This window comes from Chenopodium album, chromosome 11 (assembly GCF_948465745.1).
Source record: "Chenopodium album chromosome 11, dcCheAlbu1.1, whole genome shotgun sequence".
In the NCBI taxonomy this organism is placed as follows: domain Eukaryota; kingdom Viridiplantae; phylum Streptophyta; class Magnoliopsida; order Caryophyllales; family Amaranthaceae; genus Chenopodium; species Chenopodium album.
This window is the reverse complement of record NC_137844.1, coordinates 146,278-154,620: the sequence shown is the minus strand read 5'-3', so window position 1 is coordinate 154,620 and position 8,343 is coordinate 146,278. Positions and strand designations below refer to the sequence as shown.

The 8,343-nt window shown below is 32.9% G+C and overlaps 1 pseudogene; it reads left to right on the top strand.

The window, feature by feature from the left end:
• LOC145568093 (putative pectinesterase/pectinesterase inhibitor pseudogene) lies at positions 1–1,957 on the top strand (annotated as a pseudogene).
• Positions 1,958–8,343: the final 6,386 nt, after the last annotated feature.

Below are 8,343 nucleotides of genomic sequence, written 5' to 3'. Positions count from 1 at the left end.
ATGGGGGGAAAGGTGGTAGTATCAGTAATATCCATAATATTGGTGGTAGGAGTTGTAATAGGAGTGGTGGCAGTAGTGCATCGAGATAAGGGTGATAGTCACAAGGAAGGTGGTAAAGATGATGAGAACTTGTCATCTTCAATGAAGACAGTAAATGCATTATGTGGTCCGACGACATATAAGGATTCATGCATCAAGAGCCTAGGCTCGGTTGCACAAAACCAAAGCGCCACACCACATGACTACGTAAAAGCCGGTGTCAAGTTAGCAATAGAGGAGATAGCTAGAGCCACCAACCTCACTGACACGCTTGTACCAAAAGCCAATGCAACCAAGAAACCGGATATGGCCAATATGGCTATTGAAAGTTGTAAGAACTTGTTTGACCTCGCTATAGATCGCCTTGATGGGGCTCTTGATCGACCAAGTCCATGATCCTAATATATATAAGGACAAAGGGCTTGTATGGAGCCTTCGCCTTTGGCTTACCGATGTTGTCACATTTTCTACTAGTTGTGCGGACGAGTTTGAAGAGGCCGAGGCTCCAGACCTTCAAAAAATCATGCAAGATGGTGTTGTCAATGCCACCGAGGTCACTGTTAGCATGCTGGATATTGTTACCAACTTTAATGAAGCCCTTTCCGGTCTAGACCTTTCGATTAATGCTACCAATTTGGTTCAGCAGGTTAAGACTACTGGTGATGGTTTAGATGTTAATAATATTCCCATAAATAATCGTCACCTTCTTGGCATGGCTATTGATGGAGAGGGAAATCCTACATGGTTATCTTCCTTAGACCGTAGGCTTTTGGGCGATGGAAACAAAGGCTCTAAAAAAACGAAGAACAACAAAAGTAAAGGTTCTGGAAAGGGGGGCAAGAAGAGTAAGGGAAAAGGAATAAAGAAGGGCAAAGGTGTTGCAGCCGGAGCAGGAGCAGGAGCAGGAGCAGGTGCCGCTGCTGCTACTGGAGCTATTGCTGCTTCTGCTATTGTACCTGGAATGAAGCTTAATGCGATAGTTGCCCAAGATGGTAGTGGTCAATTTAAAACCATCGTAGATGCTCTCAAGACGCATCCAGGTAAGGTGCAAGGTCGATTTGTTATCTATGTTAAGGCCGGCATCTATAAGGAGGATGTGTTGATAGGAAAACAACATAATAACGTTTTCATGTACGGTGATGGCCCTACAAAAACAGTGGTTATCGGTGATAAGAGCTTTGCAAAAGGTGTACAGACATCAAAAACTGCTCCATTCCAAGTCGAAGGGTTTGGGTTCTTTTGCAAGGATATGGGGTTTCAAAACACTGCAGGGCCACAAGGGCATCAGGCTGTAGCTTTAAGGGTCAATGGTTTACAAGCAGTCTTCCAAAATTGTTTTTTTGATGGTTACCAAGACACTCTATACGTCCAAGGTGGATCCCAGTTCTTCCGCGATTGTCAAATATCTGGAACTGTTGATTTCATCTTTGGCAATGGTGCTTCATTGATCCAGAACTCAAAAATCATTGCAAGAAGGGGTAATCCTGGACAACAAAATCTGGTCACAGCTCAGGGTGGGATAGCAGCTAACGAGGCCACGGGGATTGTGATCCAAGGGTGTGAAATCGTAGCGGGGACAGATCTTTTTCCAGAAAGGCTAAAGGTTGCAACTTACTTAGGCCGTCCATGGAAGCCTTACGCAAAAACCGTATTCATGGAAACTGTCATGGGTGACTTAATCCAACCAGCTGGTTATTTTTCTTGGCAATCACCAGAAGGAAAAAATAACCATTTGACTGCTTTCTATGGTGAGTATGCTAACCGTGGACCAGGCTCCAATACCGCTATGAGGGTTAAGTGGCCACAAGTTAAGGTTTTAGATAAGACTACAGCCCAACGTTACTCTGCTGCTACTTTTTTAGCAGGTGCTCCTTGGGTGAAGGTTGCTGGTGTTCCAATCAGTCTTAATATTGCTTAGAATATCCATTAGAGTAGAAACTATACTTTAAAGTAATTAGGATTTAATAATTCTATATCCTAATCTCCCACATTTAATTTTAGTAATACATGATCTGTACACCCGGGTGTACCATGCCCCGGTCACAAAAAGAACATCAAGATATGTTGCAATGAACATGTATACATAGTACATCAAGATATGTTGCAATGAACATGCTCACATAAAAGAACATTAGTAGTAATAGGAAGAACGCGAGCTTCATTCTCTTAATTTTAGAAAAAATACTTAAAGAATAATCTTTACCCCGCATTAATTGTCAAATTTTTTCAAAAGTTTAGTTTTCCAGATATTTTTCTATATCTAAAATTATTTTTTCCAAAATTAATTTAAGATTTCATTTTTTAAATTCAAATTCAAAATGTTATTTTCATTTTCAAAATATAAGTTACCAAGATATTTTATTTTAAATTATTTTCTCTTTTAAAAAACCTCTACAAAAATCATTCATATTCTTTCAACAAAAAAATATCTTTATATTTACTTATAATATTCGTTTTAAGGATAGTCATATGTATTTCTTGTGATGTTCTTTATATGATTAACAATGTTCTTTATTTGAATACATAATATACTTTATACTCCGTATTTGTTTATAATGTACAATTAATTATTAACACTATTTTTATTCTATATGTTCAGTATTATATAATACAACGATAATTATTATGGAGTATATCTTTTGATAAACTATATTTTAAATGTCCATCATGTTCTTTAATCGTAATAATAATGTACTTTTGTTGTCATATAATGTTCACTGCTTATTGTGTAATGTCCTTTGAATTTTATCTTTGAACCATGCTAGTTAAATTTAAGTGATGTTCATTACATAATATTATCTTGTTCTTTATTAATATCATGGATTTTTTTTCGGGTCTAAAAAACCAAACCTCAATAGGGAGCTCCCAAAAGAATATGGTCATCAACTTTCATGATCCTGATTTAAAAAAAAATAAAAAAAAATTAGATAATAATTAATATAAAAAAAATACATGAATAATAAATAATATTTATGTAATACCTCGTATTTTTATATGTATTTTAATTAAAATAAGTATTTTGAGAAGTATTTAATTAAATTGAAATAAGTATTTTGGAAATATTTTATAAAAGGAAATATTTTAATTAATTATTTTAATTAAGTTGGGGTTTAATTTAGGAAAGTTTTATTTTAAGTAAAGAGGGATTAAGAAAATTAAAAGAGGAAAGTTTTGGGAGAAGGGTTTCTAGAGAAGGGGTATAAATATCCCACATATGAGGCAAATCAACTTTGCCCAAAGTGGAGAAACTCCAAGGTAAACTTCTCTCCCTTTTCTCTTTATTTTTCTTTTCTTTTTCTTTCTCTTTTCCCCTTCCCCTTTTAGGCCTCCCCCTTACCGCCGGCGCCAGCCACCAGCAGCAGCAGCCGGCGGCTGGCGGCAGCCGGCAGTGGTGGCCGGCCAGCCACCTTTTCCGAAAAAAAAAATTAAATCTTTGTTATAAAAACCAATTTAATCCTAGATCTAAATATTAATTATGGGTTTTGTGATTTGATTTTTGATGTTTGATTATGAGTATTATGTTAATTAATTTTCATATTATGTTTATAATTAAAAAGCCCCAATTTTTGAAACCCTAGCTTCTTGATTTATAAATTATTAAAGGATTATGATATATAATGGTGTAAACCTTTGATTAAAGTGTTTTAAGACTAAATTACAGCAAGTTTTCATTAAAATATAGTGCTGGAATTTTTGGTTGTGTATGAAAAATCAAGTTTCTTTAAGGATTTTAATTACCAATTAATTGGGATTAAAGTATGATGTTTTAAATATAATTTAAGCTTATTTTAAATAAATTATGAGGGGTTTTATAATAGTATATATTGCTGGAAATTTGTGTAGAGTGGATTTTAATACTCTTCTATAATTTTAAAATTGTAGGAGACTTTGAAGTGAGCGATTTTTATTAATTGTGGCGATATTAAGATCGTATACAAGGTACGTTCGCGTACGTACTTAGCATAATTATATTGATGTAGTAGCATGCTAAATGTGTTTGATTGATTATAAGTAGTATCATGCTAGGTTTGGAATGGAATTTATGAATTGGATGTTATTGGTGATTGGATTATGAAGCATGATTTAATTGTGATGGATTGTAGGATGGAAAATTATAGTTTGGAATATTGTTTATAAACCACATATTTATTTATGGTATGTTAGAGGGCATGTTTGATTAAACTAAATGTTTAATTTGGTTTGGAATATTGAAAAGGAATTTTATTAAGGTTCATATAATTTTTATTGATGCTTTAAGCATGAGAAAGAAGCTATATAAGAGTCTATGTACACGAGGAATAAATTGTATGTTGGTGCCTTAATGCACTTAAGGTGTTTTTAACACCGAGGGATAGGATTTGTGGCGCTTTATGCGTTTAAGGTGTCATTGGCACCGAGGTAGAATTAAAAAGGGTTCAACATTAAATATTATGTGGTCACTAGTTATTCAAGAATTAAATTGGTATATTGAATTGTTTGATTAATTATTGTTGATTGAATGATTATGATTTGAGAGTCATCACCGAGTTTAATAATATGTAAATAACGTAAAGTGAAAGAGATTACGCACCAAAACTCTTGGAACGTATATACCTTGAGTATGAACTTATGGGGGGAGTTATGGAGTTTTATATTTAACCATAACTTCTACTGGAGTACAGGATGCTGTACATTCCTTTTATTATAATTATGCAGGAATTCCGCCACTTACGAGTGATTTTGATGCTGGCACGGTTAGCTCCCGTGTCAGTAACCTCAATTAATTGGGGGAGGTTAGTGGGAAACCCGTTCGATGCGTAATCAACGCTAAATAAATTGTTTAGTGTCTAGTGAGAACTTTTATTGATTGTTGTAAGTTTGAAAAACAGGTGCAACGAGGTAAGTTGTGTATTGATAGGGAATTGTATGCTAGTGTGTTAATTACGCTTATGTACTCAGCTTTGCTGATTATGTGTTGTGTGTGTTTGTTGGCCGTGTCTTTATCTTGGCCCTATGATGACCCATTTTTAATGGAGAGTAGTGGAGATAGGTAGAAATAAGCTTTTCAGGTGATGAAGTATATTCATGAATGGGCGTGAGTGAAGAGCGAATCATGCTAATTTCTATAAGTATATGATGTAATCCCCTGTATTTTTAAATATTTTATAAATGAAAATTTATTTTATTTATAATATTTATTTGTATTTTTCCGGATTTTATTTTAAAAAGTTTCAAATTATTTTGGGTGAACCATCATTAGCTTATGTCAATACAAATAAAGCCTAGTCCCTTTCATTCTTTTGGCCCATTATTTTTATGAGGCCCAATATTCTTACTTACCCTACAACCCTCTCTCCTATAAATACCCTATAAATCCCCAAAATTTCCCTACACAAAAGGTTAGTCTTATTTTCATTCTCCTTATTTTATTTATTTATTTATTTTCCTTAATTTTCCTTTTCCTTTTTCTTTTCTTTCTTTCTCATCTTCCTACGTGAGATACCACTCACAGCTGTCCCCACCTGCTGGCTGGACCACCTGTCGCCGTCGCCGGCGACCACCAGCCCAGCCACCACCCGTGGCTGCTCCTTCCTCTTTCCTCCTTTGGTTTTTTTTATTTTTTTATTTTTTATTTTTGCTTAAATTAATTCAATTTGTTTTGGGTTTTGATTAAATTGTTTGAAATTGATTAAATTAGTATGAAAATTATATTTTGATAGTATAAAGATTATAAATTTCATATTATAATTATTGTTATAATTTTCAAATTTTTATAACTTTAAAACCTAGGGTTTCAATTTATTTAAATTGGGATTTTAGGGTTCTAATAATCAATTAATTTGTGGATTTTGTTCCTATTCAATTTCTAATGATTAATTAAACATAAAAACATGTTTTAAAGGAAGTTTTAAGATGTTTTAATTAAAGTTATATTGCTGGAAATTAGTTTGGGTATTAATTTGTGATTATTGGTTGTTTTCTATGAAGTGATTATTCCCTAGGAGACTTTTGAGTGATTAAAAGTGGCACAAAGGATTGTTTATACAAGGTACATACATGTCTACTTCGTTGTTAGTAGTATCATGTTTAGGTATCAAAAAGGAAAGAACTTAGTTTCATGTTTAGAGAACACTTTGATGGAAATTGTTTGGTTATACATTTAATTAATTCATGTGCTTATGTTTATGAGACATGTTTTGGTGAATTGATTATGTTTGTATGGAATTATGGATGTAAGCATGTTGAATTATATTGGATTAATTGTTTGTATGGAATGTTGATACAAGCATATTTTTATTGGATTGGTTTATTAACCATATTTTGATTATTGAAGGATTGGAATTAAATTGTTTAAGTGGAATGAATTTATTAATTAATCCACAAGGTTATTATTATTTTGTTTATTACTCAAGCATGACTTGTTAGTCTGTTGAGTAAAAGTGGATTAAGCCGAAATTGCTAGGTGGGTTGACTATGTCCAACAATTTTGGATAATTTGGAAGTTTAAAGGAATTAAAGGTCAATTTGTGATATGATCACCATTGTCCTAAATAAGATTAAAAGTGAATTGATGTATGATTGTTATGAATGGTCTACTTGAATGAGTCGGCTTTTAATTAAAATTGTAATCACATAAAGTGAAACAAGGATGATCAATAAAACTCTGGAAAGTGTGTACTTCTAGAGTATTGACAATTATGGGTTGCGGTACATGGTGGTAGCCCGTGGCTTTCCGAGGCTTGTTTGATCAACATGTCCTCTTCTCTTTTGGTATTTACATTTTTATTTTATAATGAAAGTTAGATGGAATCCTAGACTAACTTTGTGAGAATGGAGTCGCGCCCATTCTTGCATTGCGCTAAACTTTTATTTTAAATGGTCATTTGGGACCAAAATGATTTGGTGGGTTGGACAACCTCGTCTATTGCTTACTCCAAATTAAATTAATCAAATTAAGTATAAAGAATCAAGTGTTTGGAATTGGTTAGTAAGTATGTAGAGTCAATTGAATTATCTAAGTGTGGAGTCTTGATTAATGAATTTGTGTTGTATGTTTATTTACTTTAATTAATTGAGCATGCTAGGTTTTGTATGATGTAGCTTGTATGTACTCAGCTTTGCTGATTGCGTGCTTTTGTGTGTGTTACTTTTGGTCATGGCCTTCGCCTTTCAATGACCTTGTGATGATCCAATTATTACACTTGTATTATTGGAGAGCAGTATTGCACAGGTTAGCTTGATGATGTGAAGTTCGGGGATTTGACATACGCATTGTCAAGGGATTGGTGTGATTGAGAGTATTCGTTCTTTGTGTTGAACTTATTTATGTTTTACTATTTTAATTATGTTTTGGGATTTTGAATATTGGTTTGGTTTTAATAAGGGCCTTTATGGTTCCAATTTGTAAGCTTTAACTTATTGGTTTTCTAAATTATATTATTTAAGTTTTAAGTTAGATTTTCCGTTGCGATACTTTGATAAAGCCTTAACGTTTTAACACGTGGCGGTAACATGCCAATGGTTCTCCTCTATATAATTATTGGGGTGTTACATATTATGTGTATATTGCTTTAATTATTTATGATATTGATATTACGCATGACTAACGAAAAGGTTTTGAATTTGGTTTGGTTTTAATAAGGGCCTATAATGGTTCCAAGTTGTAGGTTGATTTTATTTTACTTCGTTTGACTTTATTTTGACTTTACTTTCGTTGATTGACTTTTCTATTTGACTTGTTTTGAAATTAGTCTTCCGCTGTGTGTCTTTGATAGTTGCCTTAGCCGTTTTCACGGTGGCGGTAATGTCTTAGATATTCCTATTTAAAGTTTTAAACAGGGCAAAACAGGTATTTTAAAAGAGAGGAATTTCTAGGATGTTACAAAGTGGTATCAGAGCCAGGTTGAGATTTTATTACCACTAAAGCCAAAAACGTGTTTTAAAGTGTTTTAATTTTAAAGTTAGCCAAGTACTTATTTATTGGTAAAATTTTTAGAGAATTAATTTTAATTCTAATTATTTTATTTTGGAAGGATTAAAATATTTATTGGTTAAATTTAAAACCGATTTTTTTTTTTATTTTAATAGGGTCCGAATTTTTTTTTTTTTTTTAAGGGCCGAATTTTTTTTTAAAATGGTCTGAAATTTTTTTTGTAAGTGGGAAGGTCCGAAATTTTTTTTAGGGGGAGGGCCGAAATTTCTTGGTCTTTTCCCTATTATTTTCAAAAAAATTAAATTAAAGAGAGTCAAAAATATTTTTAGTTTGTTCATTTTGCAGGAAAGCAAGGATTAAGGTAAGTATTATGTGTTAATAGCTTTTAAAAA